The 15,301-nt window shown below is 38.6% G+C and overlaps 1 long non-coding RNA gene across 2 annotated transcripts in view; it reads right to left on the bottom strand.

Annotated features, from left to right (window-relative positions):
- LOC136553996 (uncharacterized) overlaps positions 1-11,529 on the bottom strand; it is a 129,588-nt gene extending 118,059 nt beyond the window's left edge. For both annotated transcript variants that reach the window (XR_010783265.1, XR_010783264.1), the window contains exon 1: positions 11,421-11,529. This is a non-coding gene — a long non-coding RNA (uncharacterized lncRNA). The remainder of the gene's footprint in view (positions 1-11,420) is intronic.
- Positions 11,530-15,301: the final 3,772 nt, after the last annotated feature.

Genomic DNA, 15,301 nt, shown 5'->3' with positions numbered 1-15,301 from the left:
GAAATTACAATACTCTCATAAGTAATATATAAACCTCCAGCTGTAGCCTTCTCCAAGGCTTTTATTTTGGCTTTTATTATGGCTCTTGAAAATTATATATTAAATGAATTTTGGTCAGTTGCTAGTAGGTTATCCTTACCTTATCTATCCTTGCCTGGGTATCAGTACTCTTCTGATTCATACCTCTTTTGTTGGTTTGGAAGTTACAGTATTCTTAATGTTAGGACAGAGGAATTTAATATAGTTAATGCCACCTCATGATTCTGAGGTTTTTGTCTTATTGAAAACAATAACTCACATGTTGCTTAGCTTCATTATGAATGAACATCTGGAGTTCAACTGATATAGGAAAAATTACTTTTACTAACTGGAGTGGCAAGTGGTCTGTTCTCCAGATCACATTCCCTCCTCCCCGCCCCCTCCAAAAAAAACCCCTCACATTACAATCTTATGGTCCAACTCTTGGCCTGACACAAAACCAAACAAACAAACAAAACCGTTAAATGAAAGCAATAGTGAAACTTTCACTTTCTGAAAACATTTGGCCAGGTGTTCTGCATTGTCTGTATCTCTACTATAGTATCTCCTATGGGTTCCTCTTAAAATTTCAGTCTGTTTTTTCAGATCCAATTTAGGAAATTTCATCTCTTGATAGTCAAGTAATCTAAATGTGTGGCTAGCGGGGTTTTAGTCCTTTTGCTTCATAGCTATTTGAGTGACTTAAATTTTATAATTCTGCACAAGTGCTTTTAAATGAGAGACACTTTTTTCCAAACCATTTGTTTGAATTCTATGTCTAAATCTGTTTCAAGACTATTTCTGAAAGGAACTCCTGAAAAATTTGTTATCTTACAATATGTGGAGTTGGAAAGAACCCATCAGGATCATTGAGTCCAACTCCTGGCCCTGCACAGGAACCCCAAGAGTCAACCACACGCCTAAGAGTGTTGTCCAAACACTTCTTGAACTCTGTCAGCCTGATGCTGTGACCACCTTTTTGGGGAGCCCTCAAGTGCCCAACCAGCCTCTGGGTAAAAAACCTTTTCCTGATATCCAGCCTAAACCTCCCCTGACACAGATTCATGCCATTTTCTCAATTAGTGTCACTGGTCATGAAAGTGGTAGGTAAGAACATACACATACAGCACTTGTAATATTAATAGATTTAGATTTGGTTTTTACCAGATGTCTTTTGCAGGTCCCTTAAAAGTAATTAATCCGTATCCTTGAGATAGAAGTTGAAAACTACTGGTCTCTATTCCCATAAAATTTGTTTTGTTTGTTTCTTTGTTTTCCCTGTATTCTCAGCCAGTAACTGTTCTATCACAAACCCCAAGAACCTACAGCTCCTCTTTAGAGTAACTGGTGATGTTCAACACAAATTTGTGCTGTCATGCCTCCAGCTCACTCAGTCTGCATTTGAATTCACAGCTTATGGATAGATGTTACAATTAACATAGTAGTTAATTCATACAGTCAGTTCTACTTGATCCTGCCTAAAGATGTTGAGGAAGGAATTCTTCCTCTCAGAGGTTTTTCATTTGTCCCTAGGCTCTAACTCTCATTAGCTTTTTGGGTTAGTAATAACTATCATCACTTAATACTGATGCAGCTAATGGAGTTTTTGCAGTGTTTGTTTTTCTTATGGCCAATGGGGATCTAAATAATATGAAAACAACAAGGAGTGTATACACTGAAAAATATGAAGTAACTTTTGTGACCTCCCTGTAAGAGTGCTCTCACTCCATTCTGTATAGTACCAATGCAGTTTTTGGGTAGTCTCAGTGTTAAGGGGTGTGGGTGTTTAAATTAAAAGGAAAAACCAGGTGCTTAACTGGAAGAGTTCTCATGTGTTCTGCTATATATTTTTCAGGGTCAAATATCTGATTGAAAAAAGCATATTCTTCATGGCATTGTGAAAATATGCCACATATGACAGTAATTCTTACTACCTACACATGGTCATTCTAACTTGCTGTTCTTGAAAATGTGTTTATTTTTAAACCTTCAAGTTAATATTATGAAGTGTTGAATTGGCATTTGTTCAGTCTTGAGACAAAGAATCTCAAAGTTTAACAAAATGTTTTAGTAGTCACACTATACTGTTAGCACAGTAATCTCAGTATTTGGAAATTGAGGAGTAATCTTTATTATTAGACTCATCTGGAAAATATTCACTTCCTGAAAGGTATCCTACATAAAGTCTTGCTGTGCTACTTAATATCTGAACTATTGAGCAAGAATGTTATGTAACTTGAGTTTAATCTTTTACATGCTAGTTGTAAGGGGCTGTAATTCAGCAAGCACGGGTAAAATTTTAAATTAAATGAGTACTTTTTTTTTTTTAAATCCTTTGGATTTTCACTTGGGAACACTCATTTCCCTACTGAACTTTAAAGTGCCAGATCCTTTTTTGGGAATAGAAAAAATCAATTTTAAAAGATTTATTTATTTTAAACTCCTGATACAACTAAAATATTGAAAGAAATGGGGTTTGGAGTCTTCAGAGAGGAGAGGGTTTTTGAGGGACTGTATAAAAATAGTATGCCCTACTGAAAGAGCAGAAAAATTAATTGGTGGCATTAGAGCTGCAGTCATGAGAGGACCATGTAAAAGCACTAAACAACCCTGATGACAAAAATTATATTGTTAAATGTAGAGATGAAGATGAAAATGTCAGAAAATTTACCTTTCTCTGAAAAAGGGATTTTGGTAAATTCAATGAATCAAATTTCTGAATTTGGAAATACAGTGTTAGGAAGCCCATTCTTGATCCTTGTTGATGTTGATCAACTCATCTGTGTTATTAATGACTGAAGTTCAAAGCCCTCATATGCTCTGTAATACCTACACTTAAGAGCAAACCTCCTACTGGAATGAGCTGCCAGGGAGGTGGTAGAGTCACCGTCCCTGAAGCTGTTTAAGAAAAGAATGGATATGGCACTTAGTGCCATGGTTTCGTTGATAAGGTGGTATTAGGTCATAGGCTGGACTTGATGGTATCCAAAGTCTTTTCCAACCTACTTGATTCTGTCATTCAAAGAAGATCTACCCTCTCTGTTGTCCCTAAGCAGTGCTGAACCAAGGCCATTTTAGAGGTTATTCAATATTGTAATTTCTGTTTGTGACTGTAGCAGTGTCTTCCTCCCATTTCTTGTATAATCTAAGCTAAACTTCAATAATTCCTTGCAACATAAATTAAATAGGGCCATACAGTTATAAATTTTATTTTTATTTTGCTTTACACAGAATAAAGATTTAATTGTTTCAAAGAAAAATGCAGCCTTGTACAGGGAAAAGTTTGGGGCTGGGATTTTTTTGTTTGTTTCTGTTTGAGGGGGTTTTTGCCTAAAAACAACCACTGAGATGCCTTTTTTTTTCCTTTCAGAGTTCGGAAAATTAATGTCATGGGACAGGAAGCAGAGCCAAAGTTGAAGCTGGAGTTGGTGGTCTTGATAAATGAAGAGTTGGAGCAGACACATCTCAAACACAGAAAAGGACAGCTAAAGAGTAAGAGCAGTGTATTTAATTTTAGGAGGAAAACAGTTCCAGAATTTTGAGATCTAGCTAAGCAAGGAAGCTTAGCTTGATCTTGAAGTTTAGCATTGTGTAACAAGGAGGAGAGAGCTTTTCTGTAACCAAGCTCAACTAATGTCCTTCCTTCTTGTATCCTGTTTGCCTTCAGCTGTGGCTGAAGTTGCCCTGATTCATGACAGCTAGTTCAGCATTTTTGAGCTTGTGATCACAGCTGGTTTGAGTTAACTGATTTTGCACTAAAAAGGGGAAAATTAGTAGTAGGAGAAAGGACGAGTATTCTGTGGGGCAGGAGGGTGCGTTGGGAAGGATCAGTTGATATTACATATGTTTGAATGTGGAAAAAGAGTAATGAGATAGCTAAGAATAGTGTGCTGCTCCATAACCCTACCTGTCCTTTTTATTCATGAATAAGAACAAGAAATAGAGCTTTTGCAAGTTTTAGTAAGATACAAGGAGGCTGGGAAGAGTCCCTTCTGGCGACAGAACAAGGGTGAGAAACACTAACATTTTTCTGGTTCTGTGGAGACTCTTTCCTTACAGACCTGCTGGTTCTCAGGGTATTACTTGTTTTTATTTGGTAAGTTATGAGTTGAAAAGTGAATTTTGGGGTTTTTTGTTTGCTTGGGTTTTCTGTTTTTGTTGTAAGTGGAGTTAAGGCAGAAATGGGCAGTGATGAGGACAGTGTGTTCAGTCACTGTAAGTTGTTGTGGTCAAACAGTTGCTCCAAGTGAGTCATGAGACAGATGCATTTCAGTTCTTGCTGTTGAGTGTGGAGTTCTGCCATGTACAAAAGTAAAGGCCTCGGAATGGCAGCTTGGGTTCAGTGCTGGTCTGAAGTGGGAATGGGCTTTTTTGGCTCCCTACCCAAGGAGTGCACGTGCCAGTTGTTAGTGCAACTTCTCTGTTAAGAACAGGTATTCTAGTTAGGCTCTTAAAAGGGAATTTGAGTAGTATTCAGCATATGGGTATGCTAGAATGAACGTACATTGTGGACTCTGGAACTACCATCTGACATGCTAATGAGATACACCTCCTTGAACAAAACAAAGACATGAAGCTCTTGCTGTTTTGAATCAACTGCTGTTCTTTCAGACAGCTCAGGTAATACTTGAGACGTGCCAGGCAAAATCCGACAAATTTGAACCAGGTGTCTTTTGGTTTAAAACTGCCTGTCTAGAATATGCTTAAGAGTGTTTTAATCTTTGGCATATGTTTTTACTGATGTCAGGTTATCTTGTAGAATGGTAATTTAATGAAGCTTTTTTTTTACATGGATAAATTTTCCTCCATGCTTTCTGGTGGGCTGGTGTTCAGAAGTTGTTGAGCAAATGTGTCCTATTTTGTAGCCATGCTTTAACTTCTTTGCTAGAATCAAAAGACCAAATAAGTTGATAGGCAAACCACTGTGTTTTGACTCCAAGAGAACAGAACAAAAGTTTAAGAAAATGTAGTGCTTGCAGTCTGTATGCTCTTGGAGCTGCTTACCCAAATAGTACAAGTGAGCACTTCACGAAGGCTGAGATTGAGAAGCTTGCTGCCAATTCTGAGGAAATCAGAGTATAACTAACTGATTTCACATCTCTGCTGCAGGGTATGTGAAACAGCCAGCACTTTATAAGCAAAGTGAAAACTAGATCAAGATTTGCAGAAGGTTGTGGTGTCATTAAATTATTTCACCAACTTCCCTGCTAGAGTTAGCAGAATTTGTCTACTCTGTTGTGGTTGGAAGCATTTCTGTTGTTTAAAAGATTTACCTCTCCTAAGTCTCCTTAGGCTTCCCTCCAATTGCAAGATCATTAGCTGAAACATTCTAAGAAATAATCCAGATCTGGTTCCTATTTTCAGTGTAAAGTTAGGGGAAAATTATTTGTTTGTTGACTGTTTACTGTGTATGCACACAGAGGCGCCCATGTTGCTTGTGACTTCCAAAAATGCTGAAAATTAACATATAGTTGAAATGACATGATTCTGTGATATCAAACAATTTGACTTGCTGATAGGATCCTTTGCTTTAGTGAAGAACTCTCCTTTTTTACAGCTTTGCTCATACAGTTTGAGAGAGAATGTGCATCAGCACAGTAATATGAACACAGGGGTTAAAATTGAAGTTACTACAGCTGATGTGCAAAACAAGTCAGTCATTTAAGAAAAACACAGCTGTGGGCTGTGTACAACCCAAAATTTGCTCATCACTTGCATTTCAACTCCTGTCTGGCATGGTTACTAATCATGTTACCAAGAAAAACTCCATAACTGGATGAATGTTATCCTAATGTGTGCATAAAATCAAAGAAACTAAATTGTTAGTTAAAACTTCTGCTTATTTTATGCAAGGAGACATGTGGCTGGCTTCAGTCACTTTTGGTTGCTTTTTTTTAATAGGTTCTAAACTTTTATAATGGTTACCTTTTATTGGAACACTTCTAAATAATTTGGGGTTGCACAGCACATGATGAGTTAATGCTTTCTTTTTATTTTTAGTATGCTAGAACTATCTGTTCCATCCTACAGCATGAGCTGGCTTTTTTTTCCTTGGTCACATTCCTTACAGTTCATCTGCCTATAAATGTTTTTAGACTACATCAAATGATGATGCTAAGATACTGTTGTGTGAAGTCATTAACAATAAAAATCAATCATAAAATTTTGTGGTTCATTTTGCCCAAACACATTCCACTACTACTACAAAATCAACCAACCTCTATTTTTAATAAAAATCTTATTTAGAAGCTTTTAATCTAAAATCAGCATTTGTGACAGTTGTTGATAATGTCTGTGGGGGACATTTTTGTTTCTGCTAAAATGACTTGTGGTTTGTGGAAAGCAAAGAGCAAAAGTTTATTTCTGATTAGGGCAGGCATAATGTCTGTGAAATGTCTCAGACTTGGGGAGAATCTGAATGTGTTTTCCAAGACACTAAGAAATTAAGAAGCCTAAAAGAGGATATATTCCTGTTCAGCTAGCAAGTTATATTTTCTGAGAGGTGGGTGATTTTCACTTGATAATCTTCATCCAAAACAGCACTGTTCTTTTGGGATGTCGTGATATAAAGCATTGTATATTTACAAAGCAGCAGAGGTTGCTACTTCTTGCTTTACCTCAGTAATTATTGATCTAAAAATACCAACAAATTTACAGCTGCCTGCAGTTCACAAACTGCAGATTTTGCAGCGGGCTCCCAAGGATTTCTGAGCATACTTCACAAGTAATGCTTCCACTGGTGGAGCCTTGAACTTAAACTACTTTTAAGCAAGTCATAGATCTTGTGATCCCACAGTGGAAAAAGAAAACAGGTGGTAGGGCTAGATGTAATGGCTCTTTCCATTTTTACCAATGCTTTGACAGCTTGCCCTAGGAAGCTTTCCCTTTAGAAAAGAGATAAAATAGTACACAGAACTGGCCAGGCATATACCGTGTATGTCAGCCTCTGACTCTTGCCATAAACCTTTAAACTATAAATTAAGAATTGGTCCTTTACTTGTTTATGCAGCAACAAAACATTTTATTCTTCCTTGAAAAAAACCCAAACTTTTGTTGTCAGTGTATGACATGCTTAATTCAGTAACACTGTAGTTAAATTTGTGGTGTCTGACAATGCCTATGCATGGCTTTAAAAAAAGTCTTGAGTAATTGATTCAATGCAATATCTCTGTATTCTTTACCAGATCCAGACCAGTATCTAAATAGAGCTGCATACACCCACAGTCTTCAATGTAATAATACTTAGGTATTTAGTATTGGTGTCTTCTAACACAGTTCCTTTTCCCTCATGGTAGAAAAGGTTTTGAAATGAGAATTCTATATGTGTTTAAGTCAGTATAAACAGCTTTGCACTGGTATTGTTCTCATCAACAGCCACTCAGGGATGAGCAGAGCACCATGTCACTGGCACAAACCTAGATTACATCAAGAAAGAAGGAACCAGCAGAACTGATGCTACTTTATCTGTATCACCACAGCAAATACTGTGTTAGGACCCTTCAACACTCAAATGAGCATTGCATCCACATTTGGATCTTCCCTGTAAGAATGCTCAGGAAAATGAGGCTTAAATACCTGCGCATAATATGTCATATCTGGCATGTCAGTATCCAAATCTTGGTGGGTTAGCCAAGCTTTTTTGAAAAAGCATGTTCACTTACTTCACTGATTTGATATTATTTTCTTCTATGATGCAGCCTTTTCTTCAAATCCTTGTGCTAGTTAATAAGTATAGCAATGATGGCTTACATGAGTTATCTCAAATGAGTATTTAAAGGGTTAGACTCTTGATTCAAATCATGCTGATTTTATCCTTTAGATAGTGGGGTGACTCAAAATGCCTTTGTCAGATGTCTTTAACCTCTCCAGCTGTCCTGTCAGTGAGGATGAGTCAGAAACTGGAGTACTACAACTAACACGCCCTAAATGTGGAAAGCTCAGCTGTTGCCATAATTGATTTGGCAGCTTGGAGCAGGATGGGGACTGGTGTATTACTGAGGTGACAGCAGCTTTTCCAGAGTGCTGCTTCATCTTTCAGAGAAGAGAGGAATGTCTTGTTGTCCTTTGTTTTATTCTACACTGGTAGTAAAAACAGTATTTTCCAGGGGAACTGAGCTGTCTGAGCTATAGTAGAAACAATGACCTTGGTAACTTCTGAGACTGATAGTATGGAACGCTTTGTTCACTTCCGACGCTGGCATTTGGGGCAAGGTGCTGAACTTGTAGAAAGTGTATGTGGTACAGGATGTGATTGGTCTGTGGTCCCCTGGAGTCTGAAGAAAGGTGTCTAGTCCAGGCAGAGAAGACTCCATTAAGAACTGGGCATTCCCACTGCTTGGTAGATATATATATATATATATGACATACACACAGACTGAATTCATGTATTCAGTCCTGAGATATTTATACCCGTGTCACCCAATGCTAAGGGGACAGACAGGTTCTTTTAGGGATCTTAGGCAGAAGGATGATCATGATGATAACCTGTAGTAGCAATTAAAGCTTATTTTCTTAGCAAACTATTAAAATTAGTATATCAAAGAATTTATTGCTAGAATGGCATTGGATTTCTAGAAGGAGAATGAAGGTACTCCAATTAAGAAGTATCCTAATACAGCATTTATAATACAACCTAACTTACAATTACAGCTCTGTGTGCTGTTAGGCTTCCCTCAGGGTCAACAACAGCACCTCCCTGGCTGGGTGCCTGGGGCCTCCAGGGCTGGCAGGCAAGGGAGTAATTATCCTGGCACCCAGCAACCTTGAGGCGGGTTGGGAGGGGAAGAAGAAATCTCTTTGGTTTGTCTGCTTGGTTCATAGGACCTTCAGGGCCTGATAATGAGGGAAAGTGAACAAATACATTACCTGCTTGGTTACAGAGAGCAGCTGCTTGGCTTATAGAATGGCATTGGTTATGCCAGCCATGTAATGTAGGGTCAGGAGCAGGGGGTACTGATCTCATACACATGATGTATGATGTCCTGTGGATGTTAAGTAGAAATACCCTTCCTCACAACGAGAGTAAGAAAATACTTCATAGAAAGCCATTCTGCAAACTGTAGTTAGAGTAAGTTGCATTTGTGGCCTTTGCTGTCTTGAAGCCTTCCAAAGGGGAGCTCTGCACTTCATGACCACCTGGCAACTGCATATACAAGTGATTTTACTCTTTTCAACCAGCCATAGTTGTAATCTGCTATGGTCATATATTTTCTCCCCTGTTTCAAAGAAACTCCACAGATCTAACAGAAATTTTTAAATTTGTATTTATTTTAAAATTTAATTCAAAATTTCAGGTCTATAGGAATAACGAAACTATGCTTTCCTGAGATTTTGCTGATGGTTACTATGGCTGCATGTTTGAGTAGATTTGTGTTTTGGTTTTGCTTTCAGGGTAATGTTAAGACTATTACACAAACAATGCTTTCATTTTACTTCCACAGTATCTACTACAGGCTTCAACAGAAATGCACACAGGAAAGGAAATTTAGTTTTAGCATTTTCATTATTATCTTTAAAATGCAGCTTTTACAGCAGTAATAATAAAATTTTCAACTGTTTTTGCTTATTTTTTTAGCTAGCTGGATTTTGAGTAGTCTGCTGAATAGTTGTGAAAAGGCATTAGTCTGTATAATAAAGTTACTAAGCCTGAGATCTCCTTTAGTCAGGATCTGTTTCCAAGTACTTTAAGTACTTGAAAATAGAATTGTCTTTAATTGGCTTTTATTGTGCTTCGCCTCTCTTCATAAATCCTTTGCTGGGTGGAGAGAATCCCAAGGTATAGTGTGCCCTAACTCAAGCTTCTTAGCTCTTCACTTCCAGTGCTAGGACATTGTTTTGGCTGGGATGCTGCAACTGCTTTTGGATCTGAATTACTTGAACTGGACTATAGAACTGATACAGGATAAAAGCTCACTCCCCCCAGGTGTCTAAAGAATTATTTTTGTGTGTGTATTTTTTAATCCAATTTACCTTGATCTAATAGTTATTGCAACCTAGTGTGGGAGGTAGCACAGCAGTAAGGGAGTGAAAAGCATTGAATTACACTGCATTGTAAGGGAAGACAGAGCAGGGAGAAATTGCTATTGAAGTAGAGCCTTTCATGTTCTTAGGATTCTTGCAGTGTTCTCTCTGTGAAGGAGCGGCACTTAGTTGAAGTTAAGAGTAGCAGTGTCTTAACAATAACATGGAGAAAAACCTTTGTTTCTTTAAAAGACAGATTATTTGAATGTAACTAGTAAATGTGCAAGTGGAATGTCCTACTGTGCGTTACTGGCTTGGTAAAAGAAGAACATAGGATACAGCTTTCAGAGTACAGATTCTGGTTCATAATACTTGCCAGTAATGTCATGATTGTGAAAGAAATAATGTGGCCAGCAAGACCAGAGCAGTGACTGCCCCTCTGTACTCGGGACTGATAAGGACACACCTTGAGTCCTGTGTCCAGTTTTGGGCCTCTCACTACAAGAAAATATTGAGGTGCTGGAGCATGTCCTGAGAAGGGAAATTGAGCTGGTGAAGGGTCTGGACAAGTCATATGAAGAGCAGCTGGGATTGTTTAGCCTGGAGAAAAGGAGACTCAGAGGAGATCTTATCACTATCCACAACTGCCTGAAGGGATGGTATAGCCAGGTGGAGGTCAGTCTCTTTTCCCAAGTAATAAGCAAAGGGACAAGAGGAAATGACCTCAAGTTGCATCAGGGGAGGTTTAGATCAGATATTAGGGAAAATTTCTTCACTGAAAAGGTGGTCAAGCATTGTAACAGGCTGCCCAGGGAAGTGGTGGAGTCCTCATCCCTGGAGATTTTTAAAAGACAAGTAGCATGGTGCTTAGGGACGTGTTTTAGTGGTGCACTTGGCACTGTTAGGTTGATGGCAGGAGCTGATGATCTTACAGATCTTTTCCAACCTAAATGATTCCATGGTTTTCTAATTTTCAAGTGCTTTGCTCATACAGCAAATTATGACTACAATCATAAGGTGCTCTAAGAACACCTGACACTTGTACCCCAGCACTGAAGGACAGACCCTAATGATGAAGAGTGAAGTCAAATGAATATTAATTTATTTGTTATGTCCCCAAAAGATGTATTAGCCCATACCCATAGATGTGCTATGACTGTAGCTCTTATCTAGAGCAGGGGAGAGGAGAAAGAGACAGTGTTGAGACTACATTAAAATTCCAGGATAAGGCACCAAATATGTGTAAACCACAGCCAGAATCTGCCAGAACCGTGAAGTCAAGATGCTCTGTGTTGAGCTCTTACGTCTGCATAATACAGAAAACTACCAGTTGCAGGAGGTTCTCAACTTAATGGTCAATTTGTGTGGGGAAGAATAAGCGGCCTAGCACAGCAGACAACATTGAGGCACATTCAATAAGGGCTTACATTTGACTAACTTACCAAAGGTGATGACAGCTGCAATTGCAGTTACAGCATAGATAGCCTTTCAGTCACCAGCTGTCCACTCAACTCTGGTGCGTGGCTGCTTCAGCAGTACTTTTAACCCAGCTGGAAAGGAAATAGCAAAATCCTGTGGAAACTTCAGTAAATCATTGCTTTTTTCTAGTATCTCTGACAATACAGGAAAACTAGTAAATTTGGGCATGTTTCTGGAAATCAAGTAATTTTTTTCTCTTCATAAAAACTTATGGGAGCCTGAACAAACAATGAGAACAGTAGATCAGGTACAGACATAGGATATTACAGTTCCACCTATTCAGATTCAGGTAAATTACACTGAAATTAGCCAGTTTGGTTTGTTTTGTTTTCAGTCTCGGTGTTTTAGGGTTTAAACAGGCTGAAGAGAGTTTTTAAATGGAGATTAGCATGGGGAGACATGATATGACAGACTCCACACCCACAGAGCAGGTGTTTTTTATCCATTCAAATCATATCTGTGAATGGCTTTGAGAGCAGACTAATCTAATTTAATATTGAAAATAATGTTAATTTTAAAGCTTAATGAGAACATTGTTACTTTTCTGTGTCAAATATATGGTTAGGGTTGCTCACTGGTACTTTGCAAAGAATTTACACTGTGCTTTTGATAAGAATAAACCAATGCAAGGGACCTGCAAAACAATGCAATTCTGCTTTGAAGAAAGCTTTGCCATGCTCTGGAATTGAGCTGATAGAACAGTTATTATATGGAGGTCCTAATGTTTGGAATGTGAAATTGCGTGAAATAGAGGCCTTAGAATAAGTAAATCGTGCATGTAGTATGTGGTTTTAAACTAGCTTCCGGCGAGATGAAAGTTTCTTTTCATGCTTTGCTCTGATTTATGAGCCTTCATTGTCACAATGTTCTGAACTTCTATGTAACAAAATCTTCTTTGAAGCACAGAAAATTGTGCTAATAGGTTTTTGTATCTACTTTTCATTTTAGAGTAAAACTGTTACATTTCGATGACCAAATGAACACAAATACTTTGGGTTTTTTTCTTACCATTGAACTTCCATAATTACTAAGACGTGGTCCCAGCAAGCTGCTCTAAAACTTCAATGAAGTTTTCTCCCAGGTGTACAGCCCATGAAACCCCCTTCCCTCTTTTTTACAAATCTACCATATTTTTGAAAGCTTCAATATAAAGATTACCTGATTTTCAGCATCTTCTACAAAGTTAATCTGGCCTGAACTCATTGTTAGCAGGTTAAGAAATGGGTTTCAACTCAGATATTTTTTGCCTCCTTTTTTTAAGATAGGTTTTTTATGGCTTCAGGCATTTTAAATCTGGAATTTTTTAAAGAATAGTAAGTTTAATTGAATGCTATTTCAACTAAACAATGCTATAGCTTGTTTAAAATATACCTTTTCCAAGTTTGTAACTTTTCCTCATATTATGAGAAAACAGTCTTTACCAAACACCAAGCATTTTCAAGGTGTATGGAAGATCTTGTCTAATTGGAAAAGTCTCTTTCAAGTATTCCTCATACATAAGCAAATAAGAAATGGATACCATTTCTGTGCTTTTTGCAAAGCAAGCTGTCTTTAACAGTTTGTAGTCAATATGAATGTAGGTCTGAATTTTCCTTTCAAGAAAGAAAAGCCATTGATCATGAATGGAAGATGGTTTCAGTTATCATAGCTTAATTTTAAATATACTGTGGGGATCAGTTATCAAAACCTAATTTTGAAACTTGATGCCAGCCTTTGTTTTATCACTGTCTGTTAAATGTCTGGTGTGCTGACTGTGCCATCTGTTCTTCCTGCAGGGCCTAAGAAGGAAAATTAATCACTCAGCCATCCAAAACACTGAGTGTCACTTGAATCAGATGCACAAGGATGGCATATCGCTAACTGAATAGATATTACTTTGGAAGAATAATTGTCTTAGGGTGACTTTATGATACTGACTTGTATGCCCATTCTTCTGTTTAGCCCAGAAATAAGTTTTGCACCTTTAAAACTAGATCTGAGAGTGAAGTGGGGGGAGAAGGAGAAGCAGTGGAATGTCTGAGGCAGTTGTTTTCAAAACATAGAGAGCTTCAGCATTTTTCTCTCCTGGACTGTGTTGTCTGCAGCATGGATGGACAGCAGGAGAAAGCTCTCCTTTGTTTTTCAGTTAGTGTTTTTTAGCTAGCTGAGGCAGTGAAGTTCCCTGGACTATGTTTTTTCTTTTTCTTGGAACTGTTCAAACCTGCTCTGGACTGAAAACCCATAGGAGCACCAGCAGCTCACACTTGTGGCCCACTGGGGCCTGGGACGTGGCTTTTTCCAGTGCAGGAGGGACTGATGAGAGACTGAGCAAGCTGAGCTACAGCCTACGACAACGACTTGCTGAATTTCTCATCTCTTCAGAACAAAGAGAGGTTTTATTTTTTAATATTATTAATTTTTATGCTTGTGCATACTTTTCTTGTTAAATAAAAAGTTTTTTCCACTTTTCTGCAAGGAAATTTTTTTCCCAACCACTTGGGGGAGAGCCTGCTTGGGTTTGCTTTCTGGAGGTACCTCATTTGGAGGTTTCCTCCTAAATTTGCCCTAAACCATGACATTAATCTCTATAGATGCTCTCTGAAATGTCATCTAGCTTGCCTACTCTAGCTGGTTTCATTACAAATACAGATATCTCAGACCATCCTTGGTTCAAGGAGGATTAATTTAAAGTTAGGCCTCTTAGGGCCTTGAATCTCCTTTTGATTCAAGGAGATCCTAGTAGGTGTAGAGCTGGGACTTCCAGGAACACTTTTAGTTATTTAAGTAGTGTAATAATTTTTAAAGGTGGAAGGCTTGCATAAAATTTGGCTATGAGGTGCTCTGCAGTGTTTGATCCAGGATGGCCTACTTGTGGCTGGCTGCCTGTGCTTGTTCCAGGGGTAACATTTGTGCAAGCTCAGTGTCTTGATTTGTCCCTCGCTTTCATAGGGATCAATACAGTGAATCAATAAAGATAACCTTCAAATGCTGGCCATTCAGGCAGGACAAACAGTGGTAGCAAAAACAGGAGAGTATTGCCTTGAAATCTGTCCCCCTGCCTTTGTCTCTCCTCTGTCATTTTAAGTTTCTTGTTTTGCATCATGCTGTTTGTCTTAAGGAAAATCTGCAGACTGGTATCCCTTGGGGAGCTGACTCAGGCTTTAGTCAGGGTCTGTTGTAACTGGAGTTCACAGAGACTGCACTTCAGACTTAGAAGAGCCAGACCAACAGCACAAGCAGGGCTGTTGACCCCTGCTGCATATCCCATTGTAGGGGAATAAAATAGGAAGTCAGAGAAGATAGATTAAGTTCATATCAGAAAAGTATTGTTACATGAGGGCTGCCTTGCGACCCCTACTTGTAAATGTGCTGTGGAACAGAGTCCCCATCCCAAATTATTTTTCTTAAAGCACATCAAAACTGGACTATTAGTGGTCAAAGTTCCTATAAGAGTATGGGAGTGCTGTGGGGCTGCCTGCTGCTCGAGCATGAGAGGAAGAAACCAGTGATGGATGTGATTTTTAGGCATCTGGGATGTCAAAACAAACAGTGATAGGAACAGCTATCTAACTTTATTCTTTGGCCTCCTGCCCAGATTTGAGGTGCTGCTAACTATGTAGCCTCTCCATGAAAGCTGTGGAAAAAAAAGCGCTGGAAATCAGATGCTTCCTGTTGGCAGTGTTCCCTTAGTCCCTGAGCACTAGGTCTTAGTTGGAACTCTGACATTTGGGGGATCTCTGGGCCCAGGGGAGGAGGGAATGAGGCTCAGGAGGAACAGAATCTGCTGGAGCTTGAGGGGTTAGTTCAGAGATATGGGAAGAGATCTGAATTCCCAACATTTCACAGTACCTGAGAGGTTTTAAAG

The sequence above is a fragment of the Molothrus aeneus genome, chromosome 3 (assembly GCF_037042795.1).
Source record: "Molothrus aeneus isolate 106 chromosome 3, BPBGC_Maene_1.0, whole genome shotgun sequence".
Taxonomy (NCBI): Eukaryota; Metazoa; Chordata; class Aves; order Passeriformes; family Icteridae; genus Molothrus; species Molothrus aeneus.
The sequence above is the reverse complement of the archived record's forward strand: the minus strand, read 5'-3'. Positions and strand labels throughout refer to the sequence as shown.